This window comes from Bos indicus x Bos taurus, chromosome 1, assembly GCF_003369695.1.
Source record: "Bos indicus x Bos taurus breed Angus x Brahman F1 hybrid chromosome 1, Bos_hybrid_MaternalHap_v2.0, whole genome shotgun sequence".
Classification (NCBI taxonomy): Eukaryota; Metazoa; Chordata; class Mammalia; order Artiodactyla; family Bovidae; genus Bos; species Bos indicus x Bos taurus.
Genome location: NC_040076.1, coordinates 153179472 through 153198642, shown reverse-complemented (window position 1 = coordinate 153198642; position 19171 = coordinate 153179472). Strand labels below are relative to the sequence as shown.

Genomic DNA, 19171 nt, shown 5'->3' with positions numbered 1-19171 from the left:
ATATGATATGAACAGGGAAAATCCAAGATAGCATCTAAGAGGATATTTTCTCTCCTTTCCCCTGACACTTGTTTACAACCAAATGTCTTCTGATTCAAAGAGAAAAACGTTGGGACTTCCACGGTGCTCCGGTGGTTAAGATGTCGCCTTGCAATGCAGTGAGTGGGGTTCCATCCCTGGTGGGGGAGCTAAGATCCTACATGCCTTGGGGCCAAAAAAACCCAAACATAAAATGGAAGCCATATTGTAACAAATCCAATAAAGAGTGTTAAAAAATGGTTCACATAAAAAAGTTTTTTAAAAAGTTGTTTAGTATTTCCAATTAAAAAGTAATATAGTCCATGAAATTCTGGCTTTGATCCTGGATAGATTCTGGGGGTGCGGGGGAGCATGATAGGATAAAAATTTGAACATGAATATGAATGGTTCTGTATCAATGTTAAATTTCCTGATTTCAGCAACTTTGCTGTGGTTGTGTAAGAGGATATCCTAGGTCCTAGAAAATACATGCTGAAAGACTTCAGGGTGAAGAGAAAAAAACACTAACAAGTCTAACATAAACAGTGTGGAAAATATAGGAAAGTATAAAGAACACGAAAATCACCCACACTGCCATCACCCAGAATAAAGGTAGTTTTGGAGACACATGGTTTTCATTTCTCATTTAAGTACGAGCCGACATCACTCAATAGCCTTAGGAAAGTTTCTTCAGTGGTTGGAGGGTTCCGTGACCCGTCTGACCATGTACCTATTATCACACGCTGTAACTGTTGCAGCATCTTCACGGTGACAGCCTGTCGTGCATTCCCCTGTCCTAAGAGACTAGCATTTCCATATGAGGTTAAGAATGAGGAAGGGAGGTCGGCCTGCATCCCAGGGCTAATGGACTGATCGGTTAGATGGTGGGAGACCAGTGGTGCCTTGAAATAGGCACCGGTCCACTGTCTGCGTGAGGCACCCACGGAAAGGTGGCCACAGCCCACCTCTGTCCTGCCCAGAGCTGTGTCTCTCACGGCGCTCACGGGGAGGCAGTGGCTACCCTTCACACTCATCCAGCTTTCTCTGTTTAAAACTCACTGTATGTCTGTTCGGAGGAGAATGAATTCTCACGAAATTCGGTCATCTTTTTGTTGTGGTTGCCATATAGCATGTTTGGAATCTTATCTAACCAGGGATGGAAGCTGCGCCCCCTGCATTGGAAGCACAGAGTCTTAACCACTGGGCCACCAAGGAAGTCCCTGCTCACCGATTTTTAAGCCCACAGGAAGCGGGATGTATGTTAGTACTGACCTAGGGAGAGCTGGAAGCACACTCTGTCCAACAGGACTGGCTGTGATAAAACATGTTCTTTATCCATGCTGCCCAACCCAGTAGCCAACAGCCATGTATGACAAGCGTGCTTTCAAGATGTGGCAGCTGCGAGTGAGGAAATGGGAGTTTTAACTCTATTTAATTTTAATAAATTTTGAAATTTAAACAGCCATACGTGGTGCATGGTTGCTGTGTTGGACAGCGAGCAGTATGGCCACAACAGGTGTGGTTCCTGGGCCTGCAAGCTTGTTAGAAGAGGGGAGTCTCTAGCCCTGCCCCACCTTGCTGAGTCAGAATCAGCATTAACGAGACCCCAGGAGACTCAGACGCACGGTCAGTTCTGAGTTAAGTTGCTCTGTATCCAGAAAGAGACACATCAGCAAGTCCTCGACATCATCTTGTGAAGAGGCCTGAGCTGGGAGCTGTGGGGTTAGAGGAGATGGGAGAACACTTGAAGATTCTCCTTTGTATACACTTTGCTGGTTTAATTTTGATTCAACAAGTATGGAAGGCTTTTAAGATTTGTAACACAGTCGAGATAAAAAGGATGGTGGAATCACCCGCACAGGCTGTATACAGTTAACTCTACTGACTCGTGAGCTAGCACTCATGAAGGAGATGGCATGCCGTCCTCTGACGGGTGGGACCGATTTGAACTCAAGGACAGAGGCAAGTACAACGCAGGAGTGAGGGTTCCCTGTCGCTCTCCTCATCCCAAGAAAACCCTCCATATGTAGTATAAATTTAATTAAGTACACTTCTCAACACCCTGTTGCCCGCCATCCAAGAGTGGTTAATGAAATTCACCCTTTCTGAGACAACAACCTAACCATCAGGATGGTTTGCATCCAGATGATAAATATTGCCTGTGGAACTGAACTGAAGCAAGTACTTATGTGAATTCTGGATTTAATGAGGTTTTTCAACTAAAGAACACATTTTCTTTCCATGGATGCTAATCCACAAAGAGAAAAAATTCTAGGAAAAAGTAATTGAAAAATTCCTGACCTTGGGGGTGGGGATAGAAGTTGAGAAAAAGAAATATTAAAACTTAATCAATATGATCCTCTTAAAAGTACTCATCAGAAAAAGATTATTAGCCATATCAAATAATAAAAAGATTTCTTTTTTATTATTATCTTATTGTTATCTTCTTATTATCTTCTTTCTTATTATTAGCTATATCAAATAATGAAGAGATTTCTTTGGTTGTAAATTATATCCCAGTGGCCTTCAAAATTTTGGGCTATACTATACAACATGAAAATAATTTTACACACTGATACTCACAACACACATATAACTTTACTAAACACAAAAGTTTATCCCTACCCTAAGACGCACTGTTTTCTATTTTATTGTACATTATTCTATATATTCTATCCTATTTCAGTGTTTTATAAACTGCTTGTTATAACCTGCAACACTAGCTTCATAACCTACTAATAAGTCAATAACTGTAACTTGCAAAACACTTTTGAGATAAGAGAGGAAAAGGAGAAGAGAAGTTGATCGATTGATTGATTGATTGACTCAAGAAAGAGCAAAAGGCAGATAAGCTACCCAAGAGACGGGGAGAAGGGTAGAGAATGTCAGAAATAGAAGAAAGAGAGAGAGGAGGAGTGATCATCCCAGTCGCTTCGATCTGCCTTGCTCTGGTCAATGCCTGCTGACCCCAGCGGGTGTTCTCTCGCCCACAAGCCTGACCACATTCTCCTGCTCTGGGCTTTCGTGCTCTCCCAGTATCCCCGATTCCCTTATTCTGCGGCCGATTACCTCTTAGTCACCTGAAAGCAGTTTGTTTTTTTGCACTGAGGTTACCAGGTCCTCTCGTGGGGCCTCTGCCGGGTTTCTTCCATCTCTTTCTCCATGCTTCTGCTGATGGTCCCTTCTCCTTGCCGGCTTTCCCTTGACTGTCTCACCTTCTCTTTGCCTCTATTTCTTCTCTCTCTTCGGCTCCTGACTGTGCCTCTCCCCGTGACTGCCTACGACCAGATCAATGCCAAACACTGTGTTGGGTTCACAAATTCAACTGCTCGAGCACAGTGGAGGGTAAGCTGGTCAAGTGAAACGTCACGGGCGCTGCTTCTGACTCTCAGCGCTCCTAGACCTGGGAGAAGACCCTTGCAGACCACCGAGGCGGCCTGGCTTCCGTGCCAAGGCACCCTGGCTGGGGAGTTCTGTCGTCTGTGACTGTGAACAGACCTGATGTGATCGTGGTATTCAAGAGAAAGGACAAATAAGCGGAGAGGCTTCTGCAAATGGCAGCCTGTGGAAGGAAAAGTTTGTGAGGACACAGTGGCAGACTGTGGGTAGGAGTCTCCAGCAGGAAGCCCTGTTAGCAGGCTGGACCAGTGCCCACCCCTGGGGCAGTCAGAATCTAAACCACTTACAGCAATGGAAGGAAAGACAGGAGAGGAGAGGTGCTTTCAAAAAGAATCTCAAGTTAGCATCGTGGCGTCCTTGGCCTGGGCCAGGTTTGTCAAACCCAAAAGAGCATGGGAATCCTGCGAGAGCTATTCCAAAGGTAACCCTGAGCCCACTCTTTGAAGCTCTTGAAACCTCAGAGCACACAGATGAAAACTCCAAGGAGAAAAAACACAGGAGAGGAGTTTTTTGAGGATGCAGAGCTGAAGCCTGGTTCGCATTCAGCCAGGAACAGCTTGCCAGCCTTGGCTGCTAGTTCCTTTTCTGCATCCCTGAAACAGGAAATTACATGAGGCCCAAAATGCGCTCCCCTACAGCGCCGTGACGGGGCGCAGCTGTCCGACAGCGCTTCCTGCATCCGGGCTCCGCACATGTGTGCGTCGCCAGCACGTTTGCTGAGCACCTACCCGGGGCCAGGCTGGCCCACCGTGAGCACTGCGTTAGCCCCGCGCGTGAGCCTAGCCTGGAGGAGGGTTCTGGGCTTCGGGAGGAAAGGAGTGCCCTTCGCCCTCCGGCCAAATCCCCCAGGACTCTACTGCCTCTATATCGCTGCCTCTCCTCCTAAGGACCCGGGGATCCCTCCTACCTCTAACCCCACCCCGGACCCCAGGACCAGCCTCTTTGGCTTGAGGCACTTTCTAACGGCAGGCGTTTTGATCGATGTCTGTGTGTGTTTAAGAAGCTCCAGAATAGAAGGCAACACATCGAAATTATTAAACATGGCTTTCCAGAAGACGTGAGGGTGTTCACAGCTCATGAAGTGCTGGCTGGGGCGCTTTTTTCCCCTGAACTCGTCAATCCATTGCCTCGAGCCTGTGCTCTGTTTACTGAAAGAGCAAGATGGGGAAAGAGAAAGAAAAGAAGGGAGGGAAGAACGAAGGAAAGATGGAAAGATTGTGAAACATGAAGAAAAAACAGACCTTCCTTCTTTCCCAAAGTGGAAAACACTTTTTTTTTTCTTTTAGTGCCTGGCAGAGACTGTATGGTTGCAAATGTTACCCGGTACTAAACCAGATTAATTTTCCATTCAAGAACAAAAGCAAGCAAATTGGGCTAAAGGAGGCGAATTGCATTGCATGGACCTATTATTTAGCACGTTTGAAATGAAAGCCAATACTGCTATTGAAGTGCAGGCTGAGAGCTTTCCCTTCCTCTATCTAACGCCCGCCCACAGGTTGCCTGGCAACCGCATTACCGTGCTGAGAACACTCCCCAGCGATAACTGACCCTGCATTTTAATTTTTGTGCTGATGCTTAAGTGGGGCAAATAAATAAATGCCATCGCCCTGAAACAGTACTCATCTCGACTAAAGAGCTGCATGTGTAGATTACAGGATGACAAATAGAGGGGTTAAAAAAAAAATTGGTGAAGTCTTTCTCTTTTCAGAAGATGCTGTTTAAAAATTATGAAAACTCTGGGTAGGCGTGTGGAAAAACCTAGTCAAACGGTGGAATGAAGTTAAGAACGAATGATGAATTTCACCAAAAGATTTTTAACATCTACAGTAGCATAAAGAATTAAATGTTAATTTTTATGATCCCTTAATTGGAATAGTTCTTCCAAAACTAGGAAATAACAGTAGATGTGGTATGCTAAAAGGATCTGGTGGGCCACGTATGAGCCTAACAAGACCCTCACGTGCAGGAAACACAATCCTTGAAGTGCATGGTAGAAAAACGAGGCAGGTTAAGTTGGAGGGTTTCACGTCCACATGTAGATGCTGTTCTGTGTTTTGAATAAAAGACTTTGAAGGGAACAGTCTCCATCACTCTTTATTGACAACTCTGAAAGATGTGGCCCCTGTAGTTACTTAAGTGTTCCTAATCTGGGGGCTAAGAATGTTTTTGCCATTTCTGAAAATCCCATCCTTCTAGTCCGTCATGAAGATGAAAACAAGGTATGGCATACCACTTATCACTTGAGCATGTAGCAATGTTTTTGCCTGGAACCTTAAACTCTTACCTGAAAGCACTCTTATGTACTTAACCAAACAAAGATTTAGGATTCAAATTCTGGGTCCCCAGCTTATCGGTGGTGGGACCCAGTGAGTAGCTGGCCATCTGATGTCTTCATTGATAAGGAGGACCCATTAATAATCACCTCCCTGAATAGTCGTGGGCTGAGAGCCCCGAACACAGTGCTGTTGTGTGGTCAGGACTCAGTTTCAGCTATCATTCCTGCTGGCCGTGCATGTGTGCGCGCTCAGTCGCTTCAGTCCTATCTGACTCTCTGCGACCCCATGGACTGTAGCCCGCCAGGTTCTTCTGTCCATAGGCTTCTCCAGGTGTGAAAACTGGAGTGGGTTTGCCATGCCTTCCTCCAACGGATCTTCCCCACCCAGGGATTGAACCTGTGTCTCTTGCGGGTTCTTTCTGCTAGCGCCACCTGGGAAGTCCACTCTTGGCTATCCAGCGTGGTACTATGAGTGCAGAGGCTTTGACCTATTGCCCATATCCGCCCTCTCTGGCGATGAAGGAATTATTCTCCTAGCTTCTAGGGATACTGCTCTGAGACAGCCATCAGCTCTGACCTTCCTTTGAAGACTCCCTCAGCTTAAGATCCCTACCTAGCCTGAATCATGTGAACTTTCTGGGGCAGTCTAGAATCAGTGAGCAGTCCCCCTGGGGATATAAAGGTCCAGCCCCCTCACTCCAACCCGGGACAGCTGGGGAGGGCTACTGCTGATCCAGAGTCCCCCATGAGGTTCCCTGAGGCCTTCGGTGGGCCTGTAACAGAGCAGGACTCCATGGGGCCTTCCCAGGATAGAGTTCCCCCACCCCCACCCATGTCCTCCACCTGCCTATTGTCTGTAGAAAAATGTTAGCCAAAGGATAAATTCAATCAGAGAATGAAAAAATGCAAAAGCAAAGAAAAACAGTCAAACAGGACAAAATAATAATAGCTGAGTCATTAAATGGGCTTTTCTGGTGGCTCAGTTGCAAAGAATCTGCCTGCAATGCAGAAGACACAGGAGAGGTGGGTTCAATCCCTGGGTCAGGAAGATCCCCTGGAGGAGGGCATGGCCACCCACCCCAGTATTTTTGTCTGGAGAATCCCATGGACAGAGGAGTCTGGTGGGCTACAGTCCACGGGGTCACAAAGAGTCGGATATGATTCAAGCAACTGAACACAGCAGCATACAGGAGTCATTCAACAAAGGCAAAGGTCTTTAGCTCCTTCTCAAGGGCTACAGATAACATCCTGAGTCACGTGCTTTGAGCAGCTTTACAGATACAGAAACTTCCACCCTGTAGAAGTTAACAACATGATGACCAGACTGCAGCCATGACCTAAGCTGCTTTATCTTACACACTTCCGAGAACTGGACTCCAGGAATGGGAACAAACCAACCCGGCAACTGAGGATTAACTGCACTTGAAACAGTCAAGATGATGTGATCAGACCCCTTCAGGGTCAATTTTGAGACGATTGCACATAATTCCCACCCCCAGCCCTGAAACTCCCCCTTGCCCCGATTGGCAGTGGGCTTTGGGACACGAATCTACCTTCTCCCCAGGTTGTCAGCTTCCTAAAAGAAGCAACCTTTCCTTAGCTACCAACCCTTGTCTCCTGAGCATCAACTTTCGAGGGGCGGGCGGCCAGACCCGGCTTGGAAGCCCACCTACATCCCAGTTCAGCCGCTCCCTCTGTCTCATCCTGCCTCCTTCTCTCCCTTTCTGCAGCTGCTGATTTCAAGGTCTCCACCTAAGAAATACCCTGCACACCAACGCGCATCTCAAAGTCTGTTCCTGGGGATGAAACTTCATAAATATATTCAGGAGGAGTTTTAGCAACCGTGGTGTAATTATCTGTGAAAAGAGTAGGTTACCCAACTCAGCATAAAGCGTGATCTCAACAAGGACAGACTATCTGTCTACCTGAGTGCGTGGGGCTGGGAGTCTGGAAAGCACACCAAGGTTAGCGATGCTTCTTTTTGTCTGGCAGGATTAGAGATTATTTCTATGTTATTGGTATCATTCTGTGCTTTCCAAGTTTCCCTCAAGGACCAAACTCCTTTTGCTGTGGGGCAGGGATGGCCTATCCCAGGACTGTTTGCCCCAGTGGCTGAGCTTTCAGACAGTCACGAGTGATGACAAGCCAATCTAGAATGTTCCTCTTCACCATGACCTGGCAGCTCGTTGCCAGGTTTCCAACGACTGGGACCTGGGGATCTCAAGAGGAATCTTTTCTTCAAGTCTCTCAGATGTCACTTTGAAAAGCCCGAATCAGAGGTAGGATTTGTGAATGTCACAGAGCTCTAACTTCGATCTCAATGATGTTATCTGAAGGGCAAGACATGAACTCTGACTTCAGTCTGGTCGGAAAACACAAGTAAGACACGGCAGACATGAAACGGGTCAGCATAAACGAGAACAGCAGGAGGCCAGAGAAAGGGACCTGCCTACCAGCTGCAGTCATCAGAAAGGGGCTTCGTGGGGGAGGCAGGTCTTGACTGCGTCTTCAAGGAGTAAAATCTAGCAAAGCAGAAGGCAACGGTGAGCTCATTCTGGATAAGGGCAGCGGCCAAAGCACAGAGGGAAGCAAGGATTGGGTTTTTCCATAAGTAAGTTGCAAGCCGCCTCCTTACCGGAGCTGGGGATGCACTTGGAAGATGAGAAGATATGGTTGGACCGACATCGTGGGCGAGACTGTGGGAGGGAAGCCAAGCAGAGAAGTTCAGACTTCCTCTTCAGGTGAAACGAGTACCCTGAGGGCCCCTGGCTAGTTGAAGGTGGTCTATTAAACAGCTTTTTCTGACTGTCTTTTGCAGGGTGACGCCCAAAAGGGAGAACTAGATGGGAGCGTCTGGTGGAGGCTGTGGTCTCCAGCTCAGGGTGCCTGGCCCAGCCTGCGGTGGGCGCTGGCAGTAGCCGGCACCCTGAATCTGGATGCAGCGACTCTGATTTTCTCTAACTGATGAAACCAGCCACATCACACGAATAGCTATGTCACCCCCTCCTAGAAACTTTTCTTTAATATCATTCTCCGTCTTACCTTCCAGCACTCCACTGACAGCGACCCCACAGCCCAAGAGTCAAAGAAGCAGGAACAGACGAGGGCTGAGCCAGAAACCCTCAGGCGTGAGAATGACCCCTGGGGCTGGGCCCTCCCTGGCTTCTGCCTGGTTGAACAAATAAGACCTTTAACAATTCTGCCCAGAGTGATCCGGAATAACATTGGAACTTCCCTCTTTTATGGCCTCCATTGAATGCGTGAGTGGAGAGATAGTGGAAGCCATAAAACTATATATAGGGTTTCCTGATCCCAAGCGTGTTAGTTCAGCTCATCAGATTAGAATCAAGCATCATTTATGGATGGCTTACAACTTGTAAGGTAGTTTGCACGCCCCTCACTTAATCCTCAGTACTCTCTGAGGTCGATATTTGCATCTCCATTTTGCAAACAATTGGCATTTTATAGACATTCATCTCTATTCACCAACAGAATCTAATGTTTTCTCAGGACTTTTATTTTTGAAACGAACAAACAATCCCTTCTTCTCTTTATCTCAGTACGTGTAAAGGGTAGGTTTAGATCATAGGGCCTGGCTCTACAGTTAACTGTGGAACAGCTGTTCACTAACTGGGCACTTTTTCCACGCATGGTAATTTTTTTTTAATTGGAGGATAGTCGCTTTACAATGTCGCACCAGTTTCTGCCGTAGAGCAAAGTGAATCAGCCATATGTGTGTAGATATCCCCTCCCTAGAACTGTTACTTTTGAACTGTGGTGCTGGAGAAGACTCTTCAGAGTCCCTTGGACAGTAAGGAGATCCAACCAGTCAATCCTAAAGGAAATCAGTCCTGAATAGTCATTGGAAGGACTGATGCTGAAGCTGAAACTCCAATACTTTGGCCACCTGATGCGAGGAGCTGACTCATTGGAAAAGACCCTGATGCTGGGAAAGATTGAGGGCGGGAGGAGAAGCGGGTGATAGATGATGGGATGGTTGTGTGGCATCACCGACTCAATGGACAGGTTGTTTAGCCCCTAAGTCATATCCGACTCTTTTGCAACCCCATGGAGCCTGCCAGGCTCCTCTGCCCACGGGATTTCCTAGGCAAGAACACTGGAGTGAGCTGCCATTTCCTTCTCCGGGTGATCTTCCCGACCCAGGAATTGAACCCACAGTTCCTACCACCCTCCTGCATTGCAGGCGGGTTCTTTACCGCTGAGCCTCAGGGGATCAATGCACGTGAGTTTGAGCAAACTCTGGGAGACAGTGAAGGACAGGGAAGCCTGGTGTGCAGCCCATGGGGTCTCAGAGTCAGACACGACTTAGTGACTGAGCACCAACAAACAACAAATCCCCTCCCTTGTGAGCCTCCCTTCCCCTATCCACCCCCACCCCCACCCAGGTCCTCAGAGAGCACGGCGCTGAGCTCCCTGTACTCTACAGCAGCTGCCCACGGCTATCTGTTCTACTCACGGTCGTGCCTATATGACAGCACGCATGGTACTTAAACTAGGGCCCCTGGGGAAGGAAGTAAAGCTGGGTAGAGGCAGTCACTGCCAAGAGTTAGATGATCAGCGCACAGAATAACATTACATAGCAGTTAAAGGAGGTATGTGAAGGGATCTGATGAAGCTACATCTCGGAGGATTCCCCTTCCAAATTGCAAACTCCTAAACTCCCAAATTCCTAAACTCCAAACATCTGAAACAAGCCAGCCATCTTTGTCTGCACTTCTGCTGCCCTCTGTTCAGTGAAAACCTGTCTTCCTTATTATCGCCTCTCTTTCCATTGCCCTTTGCATTGACCTATTTCTGGTCCTTCTCCTTTCCTACCTGCACTTTTCCTGGAACCTCTGGGCTGGTGTCCCAGCAGAGATGGCTGGGTTCCTCCAGTCCAGTTTTTTTAACCCCTGCCAGACTCACCTGGCATCCCTGGTGGCTCAGAGGGTGAAGCATCTGCCTGCAATGTGGGAGACCCGGGTTTGATCCCTGAGTCGGGAAGATCCCCTGGAGAAGGAAATGGCAACCCACTCCAGTATTCTTGCCTGGAGAATCCCCTGGATGGAGGAGACTGGTAGGCTACAGTCCACGGGGTCGCAAAGAGCGACATGACTGAGCATCTACACTTTCACTTTCAGACTCACCTTGGCAAAATGCTACCTGTGGGATTGTGCTCTCCTGCTCACAACCGTTCCGTGGCTCCTGCTGTCTATTGGAAAAAGTCGAATCATCTTACATTGTCACTCAAGTTCTTCCAAAATCTGGCCCCAGCTCCATTTCCAGTGTGACTGCCAAGTACTATTTCTGTTTCACCTAGAGTAGCCGCCTCCGGCTTCCCACCAGATCACGCCCGTTTCTGCCTCTTTGACTCAGTTCTACTTGTGTCTCCTGTCCTGGGAAAGTCAAGCATCACAACCTTTTTTCAGATCCACTCTGGTCTCACAGCATCTCACCCGGTCTTCTTCACACTCCTCCTTGAGTTGCTGTTTAGTGTTCTTCTATATCCTTGGTATCCATCCAACTCAATGGCAAGCAATTTGGGATCACTGATTGCATCTGCCAGACATTACTATCCTCCCTAGAGCCGCCAGTCTAGAGCTATACAAAGAGTAAGTGTCTAGTTAATAATAGCCATGGAACAAAAAATGTAGAGTTAAACTTTGTCGTCTAAACGCAAACGTACCCTTTACCATTTCCTAATTTTTGTGCTCAATTCTGCAACATCCTCATTGCGTGACTTCTGGATTTTGCCATCTCTGAGTATCTCAATTACAGTCTGCAAGTCTTTTTTTTTTTTAATGTAAAAAACTTTGGGGCTGTACTGGGTCTTCATTGTTGTGCGTGGAGTTTCTCTATTGCAGTGCTCAGGTCTCTGGTTGTGGGGCCTTCTCTTGCTTTGTCTTCTGGGCTCTAGAATGCAGGCTCAGGAGTTGTGGTTGCAGGAGGCTTAGCTGCCCTTCAGCATGTGGAATCTTCCCAGACCAGGGATCAAGCCAGTGTCCCTGCACTGGCAGACGGATCCTTTACCACTAGCCCACCAGGGAGGTCCCAGTCTGCAACGGTGAATGTAAAGAACCCTTACACTCCAAGTCAGTGCTGTCCCAAGGACTGTTCTGCATCTACGTATCTGGGCTCTCGAGCTTGGTAACCAGGAGCCACGTGTGGCCATTGAGCACTTGGAATGTGCTAGGGCAGCTGAATTCTCCCACCTGACACAGCAGGGCTGGTCTGGAGAAACCAGCTCCGACCTAAGGGCCCTGCTTGAAGTAGTCTGCCAAGGCCCCTATTTATTTCATTACATGTGTTTTCCTGTTTTAGGTTCAAGGAAGAATTTTATAAAAGTTAATACAAATATCTGTCATTATTCGTGTCAATGAGGGCAGGCATGACAAAAATAAATGATGTTCCGTCATAAGCCGTAGGTTAGACAAATATGCCCGTCCTCCCCAAATTGTACCTGTCAAAAAGTGGTTGACAGAAACTAACACAATATTGTAAGTCAGCTGTCTACACACCAACAAAAATCAATGTAAAAATTTTTTTAAATGCGGAAACACGTGGTCGAGTTGGCAAATGTCAACTTCAGCTCTGAACAAAAGTAACAGATAACATGTACTAAAGGTTTACAATTGCTGGGGGCAATTTATATACATTACAGCAGACACACAACAACTCTTGGAGGCAGGTCCTATCACCATCCCCATTTCTCGGATGAGGAAACAGAGGCCCGAGAGGTCACAGGGTATGTCCAGACCCAGGGAGCTGGCACAGTGCAGAGCCAGGATTTGCACCAGGGCCAGTCTGGGTGGACTCCGGGAGTTGGTGATGGACAGGGAGGCCTGGCATGCTTCGGTCCATGGGATCACAAAGAGTCGGACATGACTGGGCGACTGAACTGAACTGAACTGATTCTAACTGCAGTGCCTGGACTCCTAACTGCTCTGCTGTTCTCCTGCTGAGCCACATCTGAGGTGTAAATAGTCATTCCTTCATTCAAACTCAAGATACCACGAGCTCTAGCTGGCCCTGTGTACCAGGCACTGGCCATGGGGCTGAAAAGTCCTAGCTGGAGCCTAGGACTGGAGGAACCCAATCACGGGGCCTGGTCCTCCACCACCAGGCTTGCTCTGAGAGCCTTATCACCTCATGGCAGGGAAGGATCCCTGTGAAGAAGACCATTAAGCAGAAGGATCCGTATCAGGTGAGGGTTAGCAATGCATTTCTCAGAATATTGGCTTTGACACCGAGTCTTACAGAATGAATTAAAACCGAATAGAATTAAAAGGTAAGCCCAGGGCCATTTCAAGGCCCTCCAATTAAGCCTCAGCCTCTCTGACAATTCAACCTCCCCACTTCCCCAGTGGCCCACCTGGAAGGTCCTGTCTCTCAGGAACACCCTGTCCCACGTCTGCACCTGCCGAGCTTCTTCAGAGTCCTCTCCTAGGGTTCCGCCCCTCACGGCGTGGACCTGCGGCCACAAGGGGCAGCGTCACACGGGGGGCGTGTCACACACGCAGCATCTCAGGCTCTCCTCCAGACCTGCTGGATGAGAAATGCGCACCTCAGCAAGATGCCCCGGTGATGCCCAGCCCCATCAGAGTCCGAGATGCACTCACACAGCTGGCACCCCGCCCCCCTGAGCTGCCCGGGAGCGCCTGCGACCCCCTGGTCTTCAGTCTATTACTGAGGCTGCGGCTTCTGCCTCCTCCCTGGATTCCTGAGGGTAGCTGTGGTGTCTTAATTCTCTTGGTTGCTCCAGGGCCCATGGGCTTCCCTGGTGGCTCAGCTGGTAAAGAATCCGCCTGCAGTGCAGGAGACCCCAGTGCGATTCCTGGGTCAGGAAGATCTCCTGGAGAAGGGATAGGCTACCCACTCCCATATTCTTGGGCTTCCCTGGTAGCTCAGCTGGTAAAGAGTCCGCCTGCAGTGCAGGAGACCCCAGTTCGATTCCTGGGTCAGGAAGATCTCCTGGAGAAGGGATAGGCTACCCACTCCCGTATTCTTGGGCTTCCCTGGTGGCTCAGCTGGTAAAGAATCCTCCTGCAGTGCAGGAGACCTGGGTTCGGTCCCTGGGTCGGGAAGATCCCCTTGGAGGAGGGCATGGCCACCCACTGCAGTATTATTGCCTGGAGAATCTCCATAGACAGACTGGTAGGCTACAGTCCCCGGGGTCGCAAAGCGGCAGACACTGCTGAGCGACTAAGCACAGCACAGGCCCAGGGCCTATAACACGTCTGAGTAGGCGCCAGCTGAACACAGAGTGAACGGCTCTGAAGGAGCGTGGCTGTGCTCTGAGAGGTTGGCCTGGACGCCGTCTGGAGCGCTATCCTTGGCCTGTCTCCCTCCCACCCGCCCGGGGCCACCTCCTGGGCGGGCGAGTGGGTTCCCCCGGCCCACCGCACCTCAGCGTCTAGGCCGAGGAGCCCGGCCAGGGGCTCACGAGCCTTCTGCTTTCAGCCACCTCACCACAGAGCCCGGCAGGAAAGCCCCAGCAAACAAGGGCGGGCCCTCGGCACTGTAGCCTCAACAAAAGCGGGGTGCTTCCTGTGGGGCGCGGCCCGAGGCCTCCCCCCGTGGGGGTCCCCGGCGCTCAGGAAGCCGGCCGCTCCCTGTCTCTGGGGTTTGTGCCGGCGCGGAGGACACACCCTGCCCTGGGGACCGCTTCAGAGGCAGTGGCCGCTGCAAGCAGGAGGCCTCAAGCAGCAGGAGGGGCCGCAAGCCCGCTTCCTGCTGCCCCTGGAGACGCTCCCCGCGGGCCTCGAGTCCTGCCTCCCGCACTGCGGTCCTGGGGAACCTGGAAAAGGCGCTTTCCCTCCTACGGATGTCTTTCTTTTGTACACAGTTGGCGTTCTGTTTTGCTCGGAGCATTTTTGGTAGCACCCCGAGGTTGGGTAACACCCAGGGCTTGGCCAACCCCATAGTGCTCTTTTCTCCGCTTGTAACATGTGTGACCACAAAGCCACCGCAGGCATCACGTGGGTCGCTCAGCGGCTCGGACGCAGACACGCCTCTGGCTTCCCCTGGAGGGCGGGGCTTCGCCTTTACCCTTTCCTGCCGGTCACTGGCCGTCAGGACGAAAGGACTGGAGGAAAGAAGGAACTGCCCACTTCCTTTAAGAAGCTGTGAAGCAAATGGCTCTTCCACCTTTAAAGTTTTCAGAAGGACTTTATGCCCACTGTGGATTGCCTGAAAAATCCCATGGACGGGGAAGCCTGGTGGGCTGCAGTCCATGGGGTCGCTAAGAGTGGGACACGACTGAGAGACTTCACTTTCACTTTTCACTTTCATTCATTGGAGGAGGAAATGGCAGCCCACTCCAGTGTTCTTGCCTGGAGAGTCCCAGGGACAGCGGGGCCTGGTGGGCTGCCGTCTATGGGGTCGCACAGAGTCGGACACGACTGAAGCGACTTAACAGCAGCAGCAGCAGTGGAAAAACCAAATACCACAATACAGTTACATCTCACGATTTGTTAATATTTTGTTAAGTTTTTCCCTAAACATCTGCTGCTAAGTCACTTCAGTCGTGTCCAGAACATCTGCAGCCTTGGAATAATGTGAGTTTGGATGGAGGGTGACGAGGAGTGGGCTGGTATCCACCTCCCAGGCACCACCTTCGCGTTAGGACTCGGGGACCACATGGACCCTACAGCTGACGCAGTTTGGAACTCTGGCCCCTACTCACAACAGGAAGGTGGGTCTTATTGTATTAATAGAGGCGAACTAAACCTTCATGCAATTTTGTATGCCAGTCGTTTTTTAAAAGAATATCAAAGGTATTCCCTGATGTTAACTGGTTTTTTCCCATTTTTCATTTGTCATACAGGTTCAAATGAGATGATAAATTGTGGGAAGTTAGGAGGTTACTAATCTGTCATAATACGGTTTAAATGAGGTAATGTATATTCAGAGTGCTTAACCTAATAACCCTGCATATAGTAAACTTTTCATAAATAGTAGTTTGGCCATAGATTCTTGCTAAAATCTCATTTCAATGCCAGCATAATATTTCATTCTAAGGAGCATATTTAAACATCCTTTTGTTGTACTGAGCTTATTTCTAATTCTTCCTATTTAAAATTGTAGCACTGGTACAGATATCTTTGAATATAACTTTTTATTCACTTTAAGGAAGCATTAAATGGATGACTATGTTGAATGATATGAGTATCTCAAAGGCTTTTTATTAGATATCAGCAAATAATTTCCTGGTGATTACACTAAATTTTTTTTCCAGGCTCGAGTGGGATTACCTGTCTTTCTGCATCCTCACTAGCAGTAAATTTTCTTGTTTTTAAATCTGCCAATTTAATTGGTGAAAATTCAATTTCCTCGCTCTTTGATATTGCATTTTGAAAAGTTGCCAGTGAAAGCGAAACATTTTTTTCATATTCATTAACCATTTGTATGGCCTCTTCCACAGTAAAACATAATTTATCAATCAAATTTGCTAATAAGGTCTGGGCTTTCTTTTTGTGTGTGGCATTTCTCATGTCAAAACTCAGAAACAATCTCTTTCTACACACAGCTGGACAGGCTAATAGTGAGACCGTTTGGGATTTGATTAGAGGTGTCTTTAACTTGAAACACACACTAGTAAACATTTGGCAACTTCCCAGTCACTGCGTATACCATACAGTGGTCTGTCTTAAAATCAACTTTCACTGGAGTGTAGTTGACTTACAATGTTATGTTAGTTTCTGCTATACAGCAAAGTGAATCAGTTATACATACACATACATCCACTCCTTTAGAGTTTCTTTTCCCGTGTAGATCATTACAGACTATTGAGTAGAATTCCCTGTGCTATACAGTAGGTCCTTATTAGTGATCTCTGTGTAAATGTCAGTCCCCAAATCCTAATTTATCCCTCCCCACTTCCCCCTTGGAAAGTAGGTCTGTTTCCTACATCCGTACAGTGGTCTGTAACACAGGTTCCGTCCAGAAGCCACGGGAGAGGAAGGGGCAGGCAACGGGCAGAGTCCAAGCAGCCGTGTGCATCCAGCAGGTAGGTGGCTGGTCGTCCTGTCCTGTAGGGGGATGCTCAGCAGATAGGTCATCCCGTCTGTGTCCCAGGCGATCATCAGAGCCCATGCCAGGCGCAGACAGGCTCAGAACCCAGAGGTAACACACCAGCTCCCCGCTGGCACCTGGGCACTGGCTGACCCCCGAGAGTGGGTGATGACAGGACGCAGCACGTTGCTCGGGCGGGGCTGCCAGTTCACACCGCCACCTCTCACCAGCCCCTTTTCACGGATGAGGCCACCTTGGCTCCAATACGTCAAGTCGTCAAAGTTCACAGAGTAAGTGGCGGAGCAAAGATTCAACCTTGGGCCAAATGGACCCCAAAGCAGATGCTCTCAGCTACCAAGCCACACAGCTTCCCTTAAAAACATGTCTTTGGACATGAAAATGACGAGAGTTTACATGTGGAGAGCCTCAAAGAAAACTTTTGTGAGCAAAGCGATTTGATTTTTTATCCTCAAATTAAAATGACTATCTCCAGGCAAAAAGTCTCGTTTTCCTGAGAACTTGCCAAAGGATGGATGGAAGGATTTCTTGGCACCTCCCCTGCCTGGGGCTTACACTTCAGAGAGGGAAGCTGAGGTCAAGGGTCATCCTGGCTCCAGGAGAGCGACTTATTCTTATCAGGACTCAGTTTTCTGTCCTGAAAGGGCGATCCAACTCTAAACCCTCCCTTGGAAAGTTGGTGAAGTTGGCTGTGTCAGTCCTTGGATGAAGAAAATGCTCATGGGGTGTATGGGATGGTTCCCCATACACTGCAGCATCCGTCACTCCCAGTGCCTGTTGATGAACAATGGTTGAGATCACTGCGAAAGTCAGTCGCAATTACAAAGCAGGATCTGCAATGTCTTGCCAAGAATGCTGCGTATCAATCCCAGCAAAGCTTTAACCACCAGAGGAGGCATTTTTCCCACCAGCCCTTCAACCCCTACAGTGCTGGGACATGAAATAAACGGGGTTACCTACAATCCACCACTTAAAAGCAATGAGTTGAGCTCTGAAGCGTGTATTTATGAAACATACATCTAAAGTATTCATAGCCTGATTTCCATTTTTCATAGGGCTGACCTAATTTCTGGGAGGTACCGATCCATTATGCCATGTTGGTTCATATGATGGAGGTAATATTTCTCTCACTTCCAATACTTGGGGAGCTATGAAAATATTCATCCCTCTGAGCTACAGAAATCAGCTTTCTTGTTCATGTTCTGTTAAAAGTACCCAATGCTATTTGTCAGGAAGGGATGGAGAAACACATCCTTCTGTCTCTGAATCCTAATCAGGAGGGAGAGGAAAGGCGTATTGCACAGACCCCATGACTTCAGACCGTGCTGTTTTTAATTTCTAACCTGTGTCTAAACTTGGGAACCAATTTGACTACCTGGAGTGTACAGAACGGTTAACTAGGTTTGCTTCCGCACACAAGCTGGAGTTAACTGCTTCTGCCTGAATTAAGTAAACTCTGGCAGTGCTATCTGGACCTGGCATGACCAGATGGCAGTCGCCACACCTTGCCAGCTGCCAATCAGCATTCAACAGCTGCCCTTGACCCTGGCTTCCGATTATCTGTCGGCTATGAATAGAAGCAGAGTGTCAGAAAAGGGAGCAAAGTACTTGAAGCCAGCAATTCAGGAAATCCATCTGACAGCAATAGAATTGGCTCAATGCACTCAGCTAGTTTCAGGAAAACATGAGAGTGGAAAAGCATAAAGTCCAACGCTCGACCATTCCAATACCAGCAGCAAGAAACCACGGGTGCTCTTGTGAAATGAAGCACATTTCCAGATACATATGCTGTCATTTTTAAAACATCACCTATCAGTGTTTGAAGTCCCCTGGATCTGACAGATAGCAACTGCTAGAGTTTGTTCAAGAAATAGAAGAGCACATCCAAAATTCAGTGTCATGCTTTTCCCATGCAAAAAACCATGAAATAACAGGCCAAAAAACTGGCAGTGGCTCACATTCTGTTTCACAAAATGTATCAAAACATGCGTCGAACTTCACGTAGAGCATAGGAGCATTCTGTGGACTCAGAGCTGGACCAGCTGATTCTAAAAGAGAGCGCTGGAAAGAGGACCTCCACGTGTTGTGGGGCTAAATATCCGTTTTCCAAAGATAAAGACATGAGGGTAGGGGAGCAGAAAAGGACGGTTTTAGAAACAAGACTGACATTTCTGCTGGATGAGATAGGAACCACGCCTTTTGAAGGAAATGGAAACACAGCCCAGCCAGAAAGGAATAAAGTGGAATAAAGAACCAGAAAACAGAAAATAGCTGAGTTTAAGCTCCAGAGAGGCTTTCACTAAATTGCTTCACAGCTAAGAGGCTGTGCTTTACTAAAGGTTAAGGCCACACCGGGGCAGTCCCGGGCGCCGCTCACCCGGGACAGCTGGACACATCTTTCACGGCTGACGACGGGGGCGGGGCAGTGTGGGGACAGAACCAGCAACT

General features: G+C 48.3%; 1 long non-coding RNA gene across 1 annotated transcript in view; it reads right to left on the bottom strand.

The window, feature by feature from the left end:
• Window positions 1-15846: 15846 nt before the first annotated feature.
• The window catches only part of LOC113897194, a 37125-nt gene continuing 33800 nt past the window's right edge, over window positions 15847-19171 (bottom strand). The window contains exon 2 of the long non-coding RNA XR_003512286.1: window positions 15847-17497. This is a non-coding gene — a long non-coding RNA (uncharacterized LOC113897194). The remainder of the gene's footprint in view (window positions 17498-19171) is intronic.